Here is an 18,505-nt window from a genome sequence, read left to right on the forward strand (position 1 = left end):
CATACACCATCACAGTGATACACACACCATCACAGTGATACACACACCATCTCAGTGATACACACACCATCACACTGATACACACCATCTGAGTGATACACACACCATCACAGTGATACACACCATCTGAGTGATACACACACCATCACAGTGATACATACACCATCACAGTGATACACACACACCATCATAGTGATACACACACCATCATAGTGATACACACACCATCACAGTGATACACACACCATCATAGTGATACACACACCATCACAGTGATACACACACACCATCTGAGTGATACACACACACCATCACAGTGATACACACACCATCACAGGGATACAAACACACACACACACACCATCACAGTGATACACACACCATCACAGTGATACACACACCATCACACTGATACACACACCATCACAGTGATACACACACACCATCACAGTGATACACACACCATCTCAGTGATACACACACACCATCACAGTGATACACACACCATCTCAGTGATACACACACACCATCACAGTGATACACACACCATCACAGTGATACACACACCATCACAGTGATACACACACACCATCATAGTGATACACACACCATCACAGTGATACACACACCATCACACTGATACACACACCATCACAGTGATACACACACACCATCACAGTGATACACACACCATCTCAGTGATACACACACACCATCACAGTGATACACACACCATCTCAGTGATACACACACACCATCACAGTGATACACACACCATCTGAGTGATACACACACACCATCACAGTGATACACACACCATCACAGTGATACACACACCATCTGAGTGATACACACACCATCTCAGTGATACACACACACCATCACAGTGATACACACACCATCACAGTGATATACACACCATCTCAGTGATACACACACACCATCTGAGTGATACACACACACCATCTGAGTGATACACACACACCATCACAGTGATACACACACACCATCATAGTGATACACACACCATCTGAGTGATACACACACCATCACAGTGATACACACACACCATCATAGTGATACACACACCATCTGAGTGATACACACACCATCACAGTGATACACACACCATCATAGTGATACACACACACCATCTGAGTGATACACACACACCATCACAGTGATACACACACACCATCACAGTGATACACACACCATCTGAGTGATACACACACCATCACAGTGATACACACCATCAGAGTGATACACACACACCATCACAGTTATACACACACCATCACAGTGATACACACACCATCACAGTGATACACACACACCATCACAGTGATACACACACCATCACAGTGATACACACACCATCACAGTGATACACACACACCATCACAGTTATACACACACCATCACAGTGATACACACACACACCATCACAGTGGTACACACACACCATCACAGTGATACACACACCATCACAGTGATACACACACACACACCATCACAGTGATACACACACACCATCACAGTGATACACACACACACCATCACAGTGATACACACACCATCACATTGATACACACACCATCACAGTGATACACAGACCATCACAGTGATACACACACACACCATCACAGTGATACACAGACCATCACAGTGATACACACACACCATCACAGTGATACACACACACCATCACAGTGATACACACACACCATCACAGTGATACACACACACCATCATAGTGATACACACACCATCTGAGTGATACACACACCATCACAGTGATACACACACACCATCATAGTGATACACACACCATCTGAGTGATACACACACCATCACAGTGATACACACACCATCATAGTGATACACACACACCATCTGAGTGATACACACACACCATCACAGTGATACACACACACCATCACAGTGATACACACACCATCTGAGTGATACACACACCATCACAGTGATGCACACCATCAGAGTGATACACACACACCATCACAGTTATACACACACCATCACAGTGATACACAGACCATCACAGTGATACACACACACCATCACAGTGATACACACACCATCACAGTGATACACACACCATCACACTGATACACACACACCATCACAGTTATACACACACCATCACAGTGATACACACACACACCATCACAGTGGTACACACACACCATCACAGTGATACACACACCATCACAGTGATACACACACACACACCATCACAGTGATACACACACACCATCACAGTGATACACACACACACCATCACAGTGATACACACACCATCACAGTGATACACAGACCATCACAGTGATACACACACACCATCACAGTGATACACACACACCATCACAGTGATACACACACACACCATCACAGTGATACACACACACCATCTGAGTGATACACACACCATCTCAGTGATACACACACACCATCACAGTGATACACAGACCATCACAGTGATACACACACACCATCTGAGTGATACACACACCATCTCAGTGATACACACACCATCACAGTGATACACAGACCATCACAGTGATACACAGACCATCACAGTGATACACACACACACCATCACAGTGGTACACACACCATCACAGTGATAGACACCATCACAGTGGTACACACACCATCACAGTGATACACACACACCATCATAGTGATACACACACCATCACAGTGATACACACACCATCACAGTGATACACACACACCATCACACTGATACACACACCATCATAGTGATACACACACCATCACAGTGATACACACACCATCATAGTGATACACACACCATCATAGTGATACACACACCATCACAGTGTGTTGCACACACACACACCCACAGCAGGGTGTTGATTATTTGACTCTAAGCGCACGACATTTCAGTGATACACACACACCATCACACTGATACACACACCATCATAGTGATACACACACCATCACAGTGATACACACACACCATCACACTGATACACACACCATCATAGTGATACACACACCATCACAGTGACACACACACCATCTGAGTGATACACACACACCATCACAGTGATACACACACCATCACAGTGATACACACACCATCACAGTGATACACACACACCATCACAGTGATACACACACCATCTGAGTGATACACATACACCATCACAGTGATACACACACCATCACAGTGATACACACACCATCTCAGTGATACACACACCATCACACTGATACACACCATCTGAGTGATACACACACCATCACAGTGATACACACCATCTGAGTGATACACACACCATCACAGTGATACATACACCATCACAGTGATACACACACACCATCATAGTGATACACACACCATCATAGTGATACACACACCATCACAGTGATACACACACCATCATAGTGATACACACACCATCACAGTGATACACACACACCATCTGAGTGATACACACACACCATCACAGTGATACACACACCATCACAGGGATACAAACACACACACACACACCATCACAGTGATACACACACCATCACAGTGATACACACACCATCACACTGATACACACACCATCACAGTGATACACACACACCATCACAGTGATACACACACCATCTCAGTGATACACACACCATCACAGTGATACACACACACCATCACAGTGATACACACACCATCACAGTGATACACACACCATCTCAGTGATACACACACACCATCACAGTGATACACACACCATCACAGTGATACACACACCATCACAGTGATACACACACACCATCATAGTGATACACACACCATCACAGTGATACACACACCATCACACTGATACACACACCATCACAGTGATACACACACACCATCACAGTGATACACACACCATCTCAGTGATACACACACACCATCACAGTGATACACACACCATCTCAGTGATACACACACACCATCACAGTGATACACACACCATCTGAGTGATACACACACACCATCACAGTGATACACACACCATCACAGTGATACACACACCATCTGAGTGATACACACACCATCTCAGTGATACACACACACCATCACAGTGATACACACACCATCACAGTGATATACACACCATCTCAGTGATACACACACACCATCTGAGTGATACACACCATCACAGTGATACACACCATCTGAGTGATACACACACACCATCACAGTGATACACACACACCATCATAGTGATACACACACCATCTGAGTGATACACACACCATCACACTGATACACACCATCACAGTGATACACACACCATCACAGTGATACACACCATCACAGTGATACACACACACCATCACACTGATACACACACCATCACACTGATACACACACCATCACACTGATACACACCATCACAGTGATACACACACCATCACAGTGATACACACCATCACAGTGATACACACACCATCACAGTGATACACACACACCATCACACTGATACACACACCATCACACTGATACACACACCATCACACTGATACACACCATCACAGTGATACACACCATCACACTGATACACACCATCACAGTGATACACACCATCACACTGATACACACACACCATCACACTGATACACACACCATCACACTGATACACACACACCATCACACTGATACACACACCATCACAGTGATACACACACCATCACAGTGATACACACCATCACAGTGATACACACACACCATCACAGTGATACACACACCATCACACTGATACACACACACCATCACAGTGATACACACACACCATCACAGTGATACACACCATCACAGTGATACACACACACCATCACACTGATACACACACCATCACACTGATACACACCATCACAGTGATACACACACCATCACAGTGATACACACCATCACAGTGATACACACCATCACACTGATACACACACACCATCACACTGATACACACACCATCACACTGATACACACACACCATCACACTGATACACACACCATCACACTGATACACACACCATCACAGTGATACACACACCATCACAGTGATACACACACACCATCACAGTTATACACACACCATCATAGTGATACACACACACCATCTGAGTGATACACACACACCATCACAGTGATACACACACACCATCACAGTGATACACACACCATCACAGTGATACACACACACACACCATCACAGTGATACACACACACCATCACAGTGATACACACACACACCATCACAGTGATACACACACCATCACAGTGATACACACACCATCACAGTGATACACAGACCATCACAGTGATACACACACACACCATCACAGTGATACACAGACCATCACAGTGATACACACACACCATCACAGTGATACACACACACCATCACAGTGATACACACACACACCATCACAGTGATACACACACCATCACAGTGATACACACACACCATCTGAGTGATACACACACCATCACAGTGATACACACACCATCACAGTGATACACAGACCATCACAGTGATACACAGACCATCACAGTGATACACACACACACCATCACAGTGGTACACACACCATCACAGTGATAGACACCATCACAGTGATACACACACACCATCACAGTGGTACACACACCATCACAGTGATACACACACACCATCATAGTGATACACACACCATCACAGTGATACACACACCATCACAGTGATACACAGACCATCACAGTGATACACAGACCATCACAGTGATACACACACACACCATCACAGTGGTACACACACCATCACAGTGATAGACACCATCACAGTGATACACACACACCATCACAGTGGTACACACACCATCACAGTGATACACACACACCATCATAGTGATACACACACCATCACAGTGATACACACACACCATCACAGTGATACACACACCATCTGAGTGATACACACACCATCACAGTGATACACCATCACACTGATACACACACCATCACAGTGATACACACACCATCACACTGATACACACACACACCATCACAGTGATACACACACCATCACACTGATACACACACCATCACACTGATACACACACCATCACAGTGATACACACACCATCACAGTGATACACACACCATCACAGTGATACACACACACCATCACAGTGATACACACACCATCACACTGATACACACACCATCACACTGATACACACACCATCACAGTGATAGACACCATCACAGTGATACACACACACCATCACAGTGATACATACACACCATCATAGTGATACACACACTATCACAGTGATACACACACACCATCATAGTGATACACACACCATCACAGTGATACACACACACCATCACAGTGATACACACACCATCTGAGTGATACACACACCATCACAGTGATACACCATCACACTGATACACACACCATCACAGTGATACACACACCATCACACTGATACACACACACACCATCACAGTGATACACACACCATCACACTGATACACACACCATCACAGTGATACACACACCATCACAGTGATACACACACACACCATCACAGTGATACACACACACACCATCACAGTGATACACACACACCATCACAGTGATACACACACCATCACAGTGATACACACACACCATCACAGTGATATACATACACCATCACAGTGATACACACACCATCACAGTGATACACACACCATCACAGTGATACACACACCATCACAGTGATACACACACACCATCACAGTGATACACACCATCACAGTGATATACATACACCATCACAGTGATACACACACACCATCACAGTGATACACACACCATCACAGTGATACACAGACCATCACAGTGATATACATACACCATCACAGTGATATACATACACCATCACAGTGATACACACACCATCACACTGATACACACACCATCACAGTGATACACAGACCATCACAGTGATACACACACACCATCACAGTGATACACACACACCATCACACTGATACACACACCATCACAGTGATACACACACCATCACACTGATACACACACACCATCACAGTGATACACACACACCATCACAGTGATACACACACACCATCACACTGATACACACACCATCACAGTGATACACACACCATCACAGTGATACACACACCATCACAGTGATACACACACACCATCACAGTGATACACACACCATCACAGTGATACACACCATCACAGTGATACACACACACCATCACAGTGATACACACACCATCACAGTGATACACACACCATCACAGTGATACACACACCATCACACTGATACACACACCATCACAGTGATACACACCATCACAGTGATACACACACACCATCACAGTGATACACACACACACACCATCACAGTGATATACACACACCATCACACTGATACACACACACCATCACAGTGATACACACACCATCACAGTGATACACACACCATCACAGTGATACACACACACACCATCACAGTGATACACACACACACCATCACAGTGATACACACACACCATCACAGTGATACACACACACACCATCACAGTGATACACACACACACCATCACAGTGATATACACACACCATCACAGTGATACACACACCATCACAGTGATATACACACACCATCACAGTGATACACACACCATCACAGTGATACACACACACCATCACAGTGATACACACACCATCACAGTGATACACACACCATCACAGTGATACACACACACCATCACAGTGATACACACACCATCACAGTGATACACACACCATCACAGTGATACACACACACCATCACAGTGATACACACACCATCACAGTGATACACACACCATCACAGTGATACACACACACCATCACAGTGATACACACACCATCACAGTGATACACACCATCACAGTGATACACACACCATCACAGTGATACACACACCATCACAGTGATACACACACACCATCACAGTGATACATACACCATCACAGTGATACACACACACCATCACAGTGATACACACCATCACAGTGATACACACACCATCACACTGATACACACACACCATCACACTGATACACACACACCATCACACTGATACACACACCATCACACTGATACACACACACCATCACACTGATACACACACCATCACACTGATACACACACCATCACACTGATACACACCATCACAGTGATACACACACCATCACAGTGATACACACCATCACAGTGATACACACCATCACACTGATACACACACACCATCACACTGATACACACACACCATCACACTGATACACACACCATCACACTGATACACACACCATCACACTGATACACACCATCACAGTGATACACACACCATCACAGTGATACACACACCATCACAGTGATACACACCATCACAGTGATACACACACACCATCACACTGATACACACACCATCACACTGATACACACACCATCACACTGATACACACCATCACAGTGATACACACCATCACACTGATACACACACCATCACACTGATACACACACACCATCACACTGATACACACACCATCACACTGATACACACACCATCACAGTGATACACACACCATCACAGTGATACACACCATCACAGTGATACACACACACCATCACAGTGATACACACCATCACAGTGATACACACACCATCACACTGATACACACACCATCACACTGATACACACACACCATCACACTGATACACACACCATCACACTGATACACACACACCATCACACTGATACACACACCATCACACTGATACACACACCATCACACTGATACACACCATCACACTGATACACACACCATCACAGTGATACACACCATCACAGTGATACACACCATCACAGTGATACACACCATCACACTGATACACACACACCATCACACTGATACACACACACCATCACACTGATACACACACCATCACACTGATACACACACCATCACACTGATACACACCATCACACTGATACACACACCATCACAGTGATACACACCATCACAGTGATACACACCATCACACTGATACACACACACCATCACACTGATACACACACACCATCACACTGATACACACACCATCACACTGATACACACACCATCACACTGATACACACCATCACAGTGATACACACACCATCACAGTGATACACACACCATCACAGTGATACACACCATCACAGTGATACACACACACCATCACACTGATACACACACCATCACACTGATACACACACCATCACAGTGATACACACACCATCACACTGATACACACCATCACACTGATACACACCATCACACTGATACACACACCATCACACTGATACACACACACCATCACACTGATACACACACACCATCACACTGATACACACACCATCACACTGATACACACACACCATCACACTGATACACACACCATCACACTGATACACACACCATCACAGTGATACACACACCATCACAGTGATACACACCATCACAGTGATACACACCATCACACTGATACACACCATCACACTGATACACACACCATCACACTGATACACACACACCATCACACTGATACACACACCATCACAGTGATACACACACCATCACACTGATACACACCATCACAGTGATACACACCATCACAGTGATACACACACCATCACACTGATACACACACACACCATCACACTGATACACACACCATCACACTGATACACACACCATCACACTGATACACACACCATCACACTGATACACACACCATCACACTGATACACACACCATCACATGAAGGATTCATTTCATCACAAGAGAGGCACGCTGTAAATAAAACCGCAGCTCCATTACCAAGGAAAGGCTTGAAGCTGGAGGACAAAATCCACATGGAGAATATTGAGGGCATTCGGTACACACACACACACACACACAAACACACACTCCTTTCTTCTCCGCCTCTCTCTCCTACAGCCCTCCATCCTAAATTATATATAAGATCACACGGCTGTGGATGGAGAGAGAAGCGAGATGAGAAGAAGGATGTCTGGGTGTCACCGTAGATCCAGCTCCTCCACACACACACACACACGCGCACACACACACACACACGCACACACGCAGGGCTCTGCTCAGCAGCGTCATCCTCGTCTAGAGGGAATTAGCGGCTGCCCAGCGGTGTGTGAATGGGGAAGGGGGGGATTCGGCGTTCCCGTGTAGGGGCTGGGTGTGAGGACGCACCGGAGCAGAGGAGGATCTCAGAGCCGGAATATTTCCTCATGACACACACACCATAGCCGTGTTACCATTCCTGTGTGAGGGCTGCACATGCGGTAGAAGATATGATCAATTTTTCATGCACGCACACACACACACACACACACACCCACACACACACACACACACACATGTGCAGCGCAAACGCAAAGTCACGATCCGGCTCCGAGCAGGAGATCCGGGAACAATAGTTTTGCATCTTATTATCTCACACTGATGAGCTTCACACGACGATACAGGACACAGGAAGCGCATATTCACACACACACACACACACACACACATCCTTTTTCATCCCCGTTTATGACCGTCCGTTATTTTCCAGACCAACTGTGCCACCCATCATCATCATCATCATGCAACGCAGGATCAGAGAGAAATAAAAGCAGCTAGTGTACTGTACCTGGGATGGAGGGATGGAGGGATGCAGAAGGATGGATGCCACAGGCTTGACTGAGAGGCAGAGAAGAATAAGGATCATCTCTCCTCCTCTCCCGTCTCTCTCCTCTCTGTCTGTCTCTCCTCGCTCTGTTTTTCCCCTGCCTCCTTCACAGCATGTCCCCCCCCCCTCTTTCTCTCTCTCTCTCTCCTGTCCCTCCCTCTATCCCTCCCTCCGTCCCTCGCTCCATCCCTCACTCCACCCTCCCCCTCTCCGCCATGTGCCCGGAATACTAAACGAGCTCCGTCTCTGTTTGTTGGCTGTAGTGCTACAGACATCACCGATGTTCATTTTGATTCACTTCATCGATACGAATCACTCTGGTGAGTCAACTCTTATGAACAAGCACGATGAGGTGAATCAAACTATTTGATTCATTTCACAACACCTAAAAAATGAATCTATTAATTACGTTTTAGAAAGGGCTCTTAGACAAGAAGGTTCCTCAGTGGTTCCTCAGTGGTTTCTTTAATAAAAATAAATCATACATTTTAAATTGAGTCCTCATAATTTTTTTTTATTCATTTCTAATTCAAAACCCTTAAGGCTCTAGGATTCTTTAGCTAGATTGAGAAGAACGTTCTCAATAAGAAGGAAGAGGTTCCTTAAAGGGTTCTTTAAATAGGATTTGATTTTTAGATTCCTTAAAGGAAAAAAAATATTCCCAAAGGTTCTTAGCTTCCCAACTTAGAACCATTTCTGACCAAGAGAGTGATTGTTTTTCCAAAGGTTCCTCAAAGGTTCTTTGTATAGTCAAAGGTTCTTGCTTCGTAAAGAGAGTCTACTTGAGACCTGTTCTAAGTGTAAAGCCCTACTAGAGCCCTAAGCTCTTAGCTTATTAATCGTTCTACTATAACCCTGTTCTTATTCTGAAAAAGAAAGGGTTCTTTGGTTCTTTGGGCTGTTGCGAGTTTTTAGAGATTCTTAAAATGGTTCTGCTTAGAGCCGTATTTGGCTGACCTTAAAAAAACCTCCTTTAAATAAATAGTTTAATGTGATGATTATGACCTTCCATTATTGCCCTTCTTCCCCACACATTTTACTTAGAACCTTTTCTTGTATAAAGTCTTTATAAGGGTTCCTTAAGGGTTCTTTTGAGAGTTAATGATTGTTAGGGTTACCAGAACGCTGTTTTTTAAACTTTTTTCTAAAAAACTTTCTGAAGATGTTCTACTTTGAACCTGTCCTGATTAAGAAAAATGGGTTCCTAAAAGGTTCTTTCTGCGTAGGTTCAAGTTCTTAGAGTCCTTAGCTCTTTTAAGAAAGTAGTGCACTATAGCTTTTTTTTGGATCTTCTTAAGAGGTTTCTGCTGAAGAAATCTTACACGCAGGGATTGGTACTTGGTTCTTTGGCTAGTCTGGGTATTTCTTTCTTCTCATTAAAAAGCAATGCACTCTGAAAATGGGTTCCTCAAAGGTTCTTTAGCTAGTTAAGGATTCTTAAATTCATAATTGTAAAGATGCACCTGAGGCGGAAGGATTAGAATCCATTTGCAGATTTATTAAAGACAGCAGGAAAAACTCATGGTCAAAGTCAAAAGCACAGGTCAAAAATACCGGAAAGCAAAAAAGGCAGAATAATCCAAAACAGTGAGAAAGATCAAGGTCAGAATATCAGGCAGGGTCAACACGGTAATCCAAATCAGAGGCTAGGCTAAATCATAGGTCAGAAAAACAGTCAAGATTATACACAGAAATACTCAATCACCAAACAAACGCTCAGGATGTCACGTAAAATGATACCTCGTGAACAATGGAGAGTGTGTGCGCCTTCAATGTCCGTGGGATACTAGGAAGTGAATCACGTGATTAATTAAAACTCGGGAGAGGGCTCCCTCCGGTGTTCAGGGTTCTGGCGAGACGTGACGATAATAAGGTTCTACCAGAAAGCTCTACCTGAACAAAGGGAGGTTCATAAAGGTGTTCTAGATGAAACCATTCCTGATTAAAATAAATACGTTCCAAAGGGGTTCTTTGGGTACTTATTTCTTAGCTCCATAACTGGGCTTAAATTAGAACCTTTTTATGAATGGAGAAAAAGTGTTCCTTCAAGGATCTTTAGATGGAAGTCCTACACAAAGAATTGATTTTTTTAAATGGTTCTTGGGGTAGTTTGGGTAATTCTTGCTCTATGCACTCCTCAAGGGTTCTTAGAGAAGTAAAGTGTTCTAGACTGAACCCTGTGGAATAGGTAACCCCTCTGTTGTAGGTTTCACACCTTTCAGTGCTGTACTAGCTGTCTGTGGGATAAGGTTGAAGATCATGGACATGGAGCAGGTTTATCCTGAAGTAAATGTTGCCATGGTAACAAAGCATGGTTTAAGATGAACTTCCTTTGAATGAATTGAGGAGGACCTGCTGAATTAATCCTGTCTTATGGAGTTAGCAGCCATCCTGGAATAAGCCTCTGTTCCTGGAGAACATACCTAAACAAGCAGCGAGAACATTTCCAGGAGAACAGTCAGGGCCAGAGTCTGGATTAAAAGGAAGTGTGAGTAACCGGGATTAGTCTTTGTCTTTTTTCAGGAAATTGAAATGGCTTCTTTTAAACTGATCCCCCCAAATCAATCATCATGTTCTCTCCCACCTCCCGCCTCGGCTCCGCCCTCTGCTCACGGTTTGTAATTAGCCTGATTAGCAAGTGTGTATCCAGTGCAGTCCTGCCTTTGCGTTTGTGTTTGTGAAGAGCGGTGTGTGTTTATGCTCCAGCGCTGAACTTTGTACCTGGTGTAGTGCAGAGCGCTGGTGGAACACAAAGAACAGGAGAGAAGCGTCTAACCTGCTGAGTTTCAGTTCCACTGAGTCCGCCATGCAGAGCTGCTTAAATTAGACCCCTGAAAATTACTATAATCCATTTGTGAGGGAGTCAGAGTGTGCTGCTGCTGCTGCTGCTGTCATGGAGAAAACACTCACTCAAAAAACACAACCTCATTCTCTCTTTCTTTCTTACTGATTGATTGATTGATTTATATATATATATATATATATATATATATATATATATATATATAGTGCTAGGATAGACAGACAAATGGTTTCTATCTAATTACCAGAACACTGATGATTAGATGATTTTTGTTTTGTTTTTGATGGTAGCTTCCTGTTTGTTTGTTTGTTTGTTTAGCAAGCTACCTACATAATTATTTGAATGAATCAGTTGTATCTCAGAATTTTTGAATTTTAATCAGATGTTACTTTCCTAATGTTCATTTTTCTGTGAAGATATTTTTAAGAGACTTTTTTTATAATAATAATAATAATAATAATAATAATAATAATAATAATAATAATAATAATAATAATAATATTTCAAAAAATCTATATATATTTTGCACGTTTTAGAAAAAAATCTAAAATTTGGTGTAAGATCCTGAGATTTTTGACCAAATGAACTTAAAAGTAATGGAGTCTGATGTGCCTCTTTCCCAGCTCTTCATTAGACCTGAGCAAGGTTCTGTGAGAGCTTCAGGTGAAAGTGGAAGCTCTGAAATTGGGAGATAATAATTTTAGCCAATGGAGCAGAAGCTCGATTCCATCAGCACATAAGAGCAAACTGATTCATTTAGACCAGAGTGGAGAGGAGGAGGAGAAGGAGGAGGAGGAGGAGGAATTCTGGAGGAGATAAGAGCAGAAATCCTGGAGTCAGGAATGTTCAACATACAACCAGGGTTTTAACTGTTCTTCTGTTCTACAGCTCTATCACACATCCATGACAACCTTAATGTTCCCACCATGGTTGCTTTTAGCTCCTCATAGAACCTGATAGAACCTTCTTTCATATGGAGATGATCATCTGAATTTAACTACTTTAAGGTTCCTCAGGTGTTCTCTGGACAGGTCAGGGGTCTTGGATTTATTGAAGATGTTCTACTAATGTTCTACATTTCTAAAAAAAATAAATAAATAAACAAAGCTTTCCACTATTAAGGTTCTATTTGTCACCTTTTCTCAATAATAAGCTCTAGACTTCCTCAAGGGAAACTTGGATTCATAAAGAGATTCTATCCAGATCAGATCAGATACTTCAGGGTTTTACCATTCATAAACAGGTTCCCAGTGAAAAGCTCTGAACTTTTATAGATGGGTTCCTGCAGGGTTTATTTATTAATTATGGATTCTTTGATTCATTAAGAGGTTGTACTGAATGAAAACCAGTTTCAGCTTGAAGCATTTATCTGAGAACAAGCTCTCCACCTGGTTTCCTGTCTTCTTTAAAGCTCTCTAGTTTAATGGGAAAAGCTGATAGAACTCGTCCTCCCTTAAATTCCATAAAATTTATGAAAGTTTCCATTAGGGATTTTTTTCTGGATACTTCCCAATAGAACGTTTGTTCTTGGGGAGATGATTACCATCAACACTATAATGAAATGGCTCTCACTCTGGGCGGAACTCAGAATCTGTTCAGAATCTACACCAGTACTAAGATGAGGAACGTTTCTTGTATTGAAAACCGTGTTCTTCAGCTCCTCAATGTTCTCTGCATGTAGCTAATGCAATATTTTCCTTGAGCGAAGGTTTCTTTTATTCTCTACAAGTCTCATGTCTTGTGGCTTGGTGGTGGTCACTGCTGCTGGGGATAGATCTGAGTGGGCAGCCTGTGGCCCAGGGGACTGCTGTGGACAGAACCACTTGGAGACACTCACACTGTCTCTGAACTGTTGCTGCATCGGTCAGCTTTCAGCAGGAAGGAATTAGCACTAAGTCTATAATGACCTCAGTAACTACACTGAAGTTGAAGTTGAATTCATCAATAAATAATAAATCCATTTCATAAACATGTAATGTGTAAATGTTTTTTTTGTTGGACAAACTAAAAATTATGCAAATTAGAAAGTGTGAACATTTACATTTACATCAGTGAAAGAATCCAAGCCACTGAAGCTAACACAGACATGCTAGTACTCCTTCTTCTGCTACAGGGTGCCATTACTTCTGTTCTCATGAAACAGATAGTCTTGTTTGTGTTAATTAAATGGATTTTTTTGGAATTTCACGAAATGTTCATTAAATTGATCTAAAATCTTAAGGTGTTAAAAAACACTTTAAAGGTTCCTCAGAGTTTCTCCTAAAGTCCTGGGGTTTGATCTCACAACCTTCTGGTGGATAAAGTGAGCTGCTGCTGTTACTCACCAACCCTGAAGGCATGGAGCTATTTTTATCCTCATCCTGATGTTTTATCTAGAAATATCTCCACTTGTCAGGGTTTCATCATCTCCTCTCTCTCTCCTCTCTCTCTCTCTCTCTCTCTCTCTCTGTCTGCCCCCCCCTCTCTCTCTCTGTGAAAGAGTTTTCTGTTTCAGAATTTCTCTACTTGAAGCTGTCGGTCTCTGAGGAAGACGTGTCTCGCTGTATGGTTCAGCAAAACTACAGCAGAGAGAGAGAGGGGGGGGGGAGGGAGGAAGAAAGAGAGAGAGAGAGAGAGAGAGAGAGAGAGAGAGGATCAGAAAGAAAGAGATAGAGAGAGGATCAGAGAGAGAGAGAGAGGGAGGGAGGGAGGAAGAGAGAGAGAGGATCAGAAAGAAAGAGATAGAGAGAGGATCAGAGAGAGAGAGAGGGAGGGAGGGAGGGAGGAAGAGAGAGAGAGAGAGAGGATCAGAAAGAAAGAGATAGAGAGAGGATCAGAGGGAAGGAGGGAGGGAGGGAGGGAGGAAGAGAGAGAGAGAGAGAGAAAGAGAGGATCAGAAAGAAAGAGATAGAGAGAGGATCAGAGAGAGAGAGAGAGGGAGGGAGGGAGGAAGAGAGAGAGAGAGAGAGGATCAGAAAGAAAGAGATAGAGAGAGGATCAGAGAGAGAGAGAGAGAGAGAGAGGGAGGGAGGGAGGAAGAGAGAGAGAGAGAGAGAGAGAGAGAGAGAGAGAGAGAGAGAGAGAGAGAGGATCAGAAAGAAAGAGATAGAGAGAGGATCAGAGAGAGAGAGAGAGGGAGGGAGGGAGGGAGGGAGGGAGGAAGAGAGAGAGAGAGAGAGAGAGAGAGAGAGAGAGAGAGAGAGGATCAGAAAGAAAGAGATAGAGAGAGGATCAGAGAGAGAGAGAGAGAGGGAGGGAGGGAGGGAGGGAGGGAGGAAGAGAGAGAGAGAGAGAGAGCAGAACAGTGATCCAGAGAGAGAAGGCTAGATTAAAGGTTTCATCATGTTCTGTTGTGTTGCATCACTTCTCTACCTTGAATCCATCATTTCCTGAGGAAACACCTCACAGCTCCTAACAGCTGTAACACTGTGAGTAACACTGTAACACTAACATTGTGAGTAACACTGTTACGCTGTGAGTAACACTAACACTAACATTGTGAGTAACACTGTAGCACTGTAACACTGTGAGTAACACTGTAACACTGTGAGTAACACTGTAACACTGTGAGTAACACTGTAACACTGTGAGTAACACTGTGAGTAACACTGTAACACTGTAACACTGTGAGTAACACTGTAACACTGTGAGTAACACTGTAACACTGTGAGTAACACTGTGAGTAACACTGTAACACTGTAACACTGTGAGTAACACTGTAACACTGTAACACTGTGAGTAACACTGTAACACTGTGAGTAACACTGTGAGTAACACTGTAACACTGTGAGTAACACTGTAACACTGTGAGTAACACTGTGAGTAACACTGTAACACTGTAACACTGTAACACTGTGAGTAACACTGTAACACCCGTGAGTAACACTGTAACACTGTGAGTAACACTGTAACACTGTAACACTGTGAGTAACACTGTGAGTAACACTGTAACACTGTAACACTGTGAGTAACACTGTAACACTGTGAGTAACACTGTAACACTGTGAGTAACACTGTGAGTAACACTGTAACACTGTAACACTGTGAGTAACACTGTAACACTGTGAGTAACACTGTAACACTGTGAGTAACACTGTAACACTGTGAGTAACACTGTGAGTAACACTGTGAGTAACACTGTAACACTGTAACACTGTGAGTAACACTGTGAGTAACACTGTAACACTGTAACACTGTGAGTAACACTGTGAGTAACACTGTGAGTAACACTGTAACACTGTGAGTAACACTGTGAGTAACACTGTAACACTGTGAGTAACACTGTAACACTGTGAGTAACACTGTGAGTAACACTGTAACACTGTGAGTAACACTGTAACACTGTGAGTAACACTGTGAGTAACACTGTAACACTGTGAGTAACACTGTGAGTAACACTGTGAGTAACACTGTAACACTGTGAGTAACACTGTAACACTGTGAGTAACACTGTAACACTGTGAGTAACACTGTAACACTGTGAGTAACACTGTGAGTAACACTGTGAGTAACACTGTGAGTAACACTGTAACACTGTGAGTAACACTGTGAGTAACACTGTAACACTGTGAGTAACACTGTGAGTAACACTGTGAGTAACACTGTAACACTGTAACACTGTGAGTAACACTGTGAGTAACACTGTGAGTAACACTGTGAGTAACACTGTGAGTAACACTGTGAGTAACACTGTGAGTAACACTGTAACACTGTAACACTGTGAGTAACACTGTGAGTAACACTGTGAGTAACACTGTAACACTGTGAGTAACACTGTAACACTGTAACACTGTGAGTAACACTGTGAGTAACACTGTGAGTAACACTGTGAGTAACACTGTGAGTAACACTGTGAGTAACACTGTGAGTAACACTGTGAGTAACACTGTGAGTAACACTGTAACAC

General features: G+C 43.3%; 1 protein-coding gene across 1 annotated transcript in view; it reads right to left on the reverse strand.

The window, feature by feature from the left end:
- syt3 (synaptotagmin III) overlaps positions 1 to 10,937 on the reverse strand; it is a 60,914-nt gene extending 49,977 nt beyond the window's left edge. Inside the window, exon 1 of the mRNA XM_058414640.1 lies at positions 10,779 to 10,937. The gene's annotated coding sequence lies outside the window, so the exon portion shown is untranslated. The remainder of the gene's footprint in view (positions 1 to 10,778) is intronic.
- Between the last annotated feature and the right edge of the window lie 7,568 nt (positions 10,938 to 18,505).

This window comes from Hemibagrus wyckioides, linkage group LG02, assembly GCF_019097595.1.
Source record: "Hemibagrus wyckioides isolate EC202008001 linkage group LG02, SWU_Hwy_1.0, whole genome shotgun sequence".
Classification (NCBI taxonomy): domain Eukaryota; kingdom Metazoa; phylum Chordata; class Actinopteri; order Siluriformes; family Bagridae; genus Hemibagrus; species Hemibagrus wyckioides.